The sequence below is a fragment of the Microtus ochrogaster genome, chromosome 15 (assembly GCF_000317375.1).
Source record: "Microtus ochrogaster isolate Prairie Vole_2 chromosome 15, MicOch1.0, whole genome shotgun sequence".
NCBI lineage: Eukaryota > Metazoa > Chordata > Mammalia > Rodentia > Cricetidae > Microtus > Microtus ochrogaster.
In genome coordinates this window covers 12443008-12447832 of record NC_022017.1, presented here as the reverse complement: position 1 = coordinate 12447832, position 4825 = coordinate 12443008, and positions in this window count along the sequence as shown.

Genomic DNA, 4825 nt, shown 5'->3' with positions numbered 1-4825 from the left:
GTGAGCCACCATGTGGTTGCTGGGAATTGAACTCAGGACCTTTGGAAGAGCAGGCAATGCTCTTAACCACTGAGCCATCTCTCCAGCCCCAGCAAATAACCTTTTTCTTTTTATGGGTAGCAATGTAGATGCTCATGAGTGTGCCTGTGGAAGTTGCCGTTGGGTGCCCTATATCGCTCTCCACGTTTCTCATACTGAAAGGGAGCTTGCCAATTGGTTAGACTGCCTGGGATCCTGCTTCTGCCACCACCTGCCTATGTGGGTGCTGGAGATTAGCCTCAGGTTTGGCAGGCAGGTAGGTGCTGTGCTGTCAGTTTTCTCACTTAAGACACCTGCTATGGTAGATAGAATTCTGTCCTCAGAGAAGCAGGTGGGGCAGTGCCAGGGAGAGTCCAGCCACGCCTTCCAGAATTGTGATCTGCAATTCTGCTCTAGTTGCTGGAAGCAGGAAGCGGGCATCCTTGCTGGGTGGAGAATTTCCAGTCCAACTGTTTTGGGGTAGCCCTGTATTGTGTGAGTAAACCCAATAAACCCACTGCCTCCCCAGGGTGAACTTGGTTGGAATTGGACTTTGATATGTTGTTAGGACCTTGTGAATGATGGGCAAATGCTTGTCTCCCCAGAAGGAATTCTCCCAACAGACAGAGCACCCAGCGCAGTATTGGGGTTCTCAACTTTTAGAATTCTGCTCTTGATTGGTTGGATTGTTTGTTGTTACTTTGTTATTTTTAGGCAGAGTCTTCACTAGATAGCCCTGACTGGCCTGGAACTTACTATATAGACCAAGCTGATCTCAAACTTACACAGGTATTTTTGATTTTAGTATCATAAAAAGGATGATGGACACAAGAAATTGTGTAAATCTCTAGTAATGAAGAGCTTTAAAGTGTAACCTTAGCCGGGCGGTGGTGGCGCACGCCTTTAATCCCAGCACTCGGGAGGCAGAGGCAGGCGGATCTCTGTGAGTTCGAGACCAGCCTGGTCTACAGAGCTAGTTCCAGGACAGGCTCCAAAACCACAGAGAAACCCTGTCTCGAAAAACCAAAAAACAAAACAAGTGTAACCCCACTTTTCCACTTAGCTGCTGCTGAGTGTCAGGAACATAGCAAGGGCTCACCTGAGGCAGCTATAATCCTATAATCATAATCATTGCAAAGTACATTTTCGGACTGCCACTTCACCCCTTCACCTCCTCAACCTCTCTGCAGCTACGTAAATAATGTCTAGGGTGAACTTGCTCTTCACCTTTGTGACACATTTGGAGCATACCTCTGTCTAAAAACACCTGGGCTGGAGAGATGACCACACAAACTGAAATTTAAGCCTAGCATTTGGGATTTGGAAACAGAAGGATTAGGAGGTCAAGGTCATTTTTGACTAAATATGACCTAAACTACAAGAGATCCTGTCTCAAAAACAAATTTCAACACCAGATAGTCAGTTGGTCTGGGTAGGCCCTCAACATCTGTGTTTCCCGTTTCAGAGGATTGTTTATTGTAGCCCTGTAGACTTAGAGCTAAAGTTGCTGCCCCCAGATAGGACATAGTCCAGGAGGGGATTGCGAAGAGGACGGATCCATGAGTAGCTGCAGATACCCAGGGTGGGCTCTCGACTTGGTCTCCGAGGTACCCAGGCTTCCCTGCCTCCTGACAGTGGCTCCTGCAGCCTCTTCCTCCAGCTGCACACGTTCATGTTCATTTCCCTACCTTGCCGCCAGAGACCCCGGCTTTGCCCACAGCCCTAGCAGTGTCCTGGAGCACATGGGCCTCTGCCCAAATCTCAGTAAGTATAGCCTGGGCTCCCCTGGAGTTTACTATATAGTTCAGGCCGATTTCAGACTCACCACAGTTCTGCTTCCACCGCCAATGCTGGGAGTATAGGTATAATCCAACAGGGTTGGCTCCTTGGCCCTTTGGGTGACTCTAAACCACACATGGGCTGGACAACCACTCTGGCACTGAGTTTATATCCCCAATAATCCTACCCCCATCCGTTATTTTTTGCTGAGACAGGGTCTCAAGTTACTCTTGAGCTTGCCAAGGTAGGCCTTGAACTTGTGATCCTCTTGCTTCAGCCTCCATGAGTGCTGGGATTATGTAGCCTATTCCATTATGCCCAGCTGCCCCGGGCATTCTGGAGGTGGAGGCAGGTGAATCTCTGTTAAGGCCAGCCTGTTCTATTTGATGACTCTCAAAAAACGAATGAGTGAAAACAGGGACTGGATTGTTAATTAAAAACGCAAATACGGGGGCTGGAGAGATGGCTCAGAAGTTAAGAGCACTGGCTGTTCTTCCAGAGGTCCTGAGTTCAATTCCCAGCAACCACATGGTGCTTCACAACCATCTGTAACTTGATCTGGCTCCCTCTTTTGGCATGCAGACTGAACACTGTGTAATAAATAAATATTAAAAATAAATAAATAAAAAGTACAAATACGTCCAGAAGACCCAGGTTTGGTTCCCAGCAGCCACATGATGGCTCACAACAATCTCTATTTCCTGTTCCAGAGGATATGAAGCCCTCTTCCGGCTTCCAGGGATACATGCAGTGCACATAAATACTGCAAGCCAAATCCCATACATATACAAAATAAAACTGAAAAAGAGAGAGAGGAGAGAGAGACGAAAGAAAGGAATATCAGGTCTGCAAAATGGCTGAAGTTAATTTAAGGACACCTGCCAGCACCGAGCCTGACAACCTGAGCTGGATGTACACGGTGATCTGCTAGCTGTCCTTTGACCTCCGTATGTGTGCCATGGCATGGGCACATTGCTCACCTCAATAAAAATGTAATTTAAAACAGAAAACTAAAAACAAAAAAAATTAAATTTTAAAAAGAAAAATAACTGTCAGTGAGGTACTGAGGTCAAGTAACCTACCTAGGGTGGTACGCTCCATGGCAGGCCTGACCTTTAGACCTGGGTTTATCTACCTCCAGGATTGCCCGTTTTCACCAGCTCTGATAGCTAGACAGCCTCACGCGATGACTGAGGTAAAGCCCTCTGTAAATAGTTACCGCCTATACAAATGTCAGGTCTCCCTATTAATCAAGAGCTTGGTTATTCCTCCCACCTCCAGGCTAATGAAGTGCCTCGTTCTTGTTGACTTGGACTCTCAACTCTGACCTTCCGTATATCAAGAACTGGATTCTAAAGACAGAGCAGAGCAATAAACAAACTTAAAAACAGTGGCAGGTGGCGGCATCCTCCCTTCTGGGGGAGAAAGGGATGAAAGGGGATGTCTGCCTACAGTCTAGCTAAAACCTACTCTGGATTATAAATGCTGTCACTAGAGGGTGTAAGGGTGAGGTGAGGTGTAGTCGGACACCAGGGACAGGCTTGGTGTCTGCTGTGGGACTGTACATGAAGCTTCAGAGCCAGGCAGACACTGACTTCAAGTTCTGCCTCCTGTTTTCAGCCAATAATCCCAGCATCTGGGAGGTGCAGACAAGGGGACTGCGTTGAAGGTCACCCTCAGCTACATCATAGTTTGAGACAACTTGGGCTACCGGGGATCTAGTTTCCAAAAGATAAAAGCTGGGGAGGACAACTGGAGAGCTGGCTGTGCCATCAAAGCAGTGGCTGCTCACGCAAGAACCTGTGTTTGATTCCCAGCACTTGGGAGGATCAGGGATCAGGAGTGCAGCATGCTCACTAGTGAGTGACCTTCTGAGGTTTTCATCAGTGGCTTGTCCCACGTGTCTCTTGCTCCTCATTTCCAGAAGTCGTTTTACTTGTTCTCCATCTCACTTCAGAGTTTGTAATTCTTTTTTTTGTTTTGTTTTGTTTTTGTTTTGTTGATTTTTGAGACAGGATTTCTCTGTAACTTTGGTGTGGTGCCTGTCCTGAACTAGATCTGCCTGCCTGTGCCTACCTAGTGCTGGGATTAAAGGTGTGCACCACCACCACTACCACCTGGCTCACTTTTCTTGTTCTTGTTGGTTGTTTACTGTAGTGCAGCAGGGTAGCTTGCATCTCATCTTGTCAACCAAGAAGCCAATTACCCAGGGAGGTCTGGGGAGGTGTTAGGAACTTTACTGAATCCTTATTCAAAATGGAAGTTCTATCCAAAATGGCTTCAGTTTGGTTCCTTCATATACTTCCAGCTCAAAGTCAACTACTGACTCTTCCACTGCCATTTATTTGGGTTCAGCCAAATAAATGGTAATATGCACCCAACTTCCTTGCTTCCAAAATCCACAACTGAAAGGTGTCAGGGCCCATTCAGTACCTGTGGCTCTTCCCTGCAGGTCTAATCTGGCCCCTCCCCCTAGCCCAGGGACTGGGCTCTTCCCTTCCCCCAGTGCTGGTTCCTCTATAGTCCAGTCATTTGGCTACTCACTCCCTTGGTTCCCCTGCACTTTCTTGACAATTGTTTGAGGCTCCTCTCTGGATCCTCTTGCCTTCTCTTCTTGTCCACTATCCTCTAATGGCCTTGTTGAGTCTGGACCCTTCCAGATGCCTCTTGCCATCCTCCCCCTCATCTGAACAATAAAACCCTTCTTCAGCCATACCAGGGATGGAGCATGTCCTCATTTTCATTCAAAAGGGATATAGGTGTCTAAGCCTACTTCATTCTTCTTGGAGAGGCAAGAAAGACTGTTTTGTTTTGATTGAGACAGTCTCCATGTAGCTTAGGCTAGCTTTAAAGTTACTTTGTAAGTAAATGGAGGGATTGGGAAGAGGGGAGGGAGAGGGAACTTGGATTGGCATGTATAATGAATAAAGATTGTTTTCTTTTTAAAAATAAAATAAATTTAAAGGAAAAAGTTACTTTGTAGCCAAAGATGGCTTTGAACTCTTGATCTTCCCTCTTTTTTTTTTTT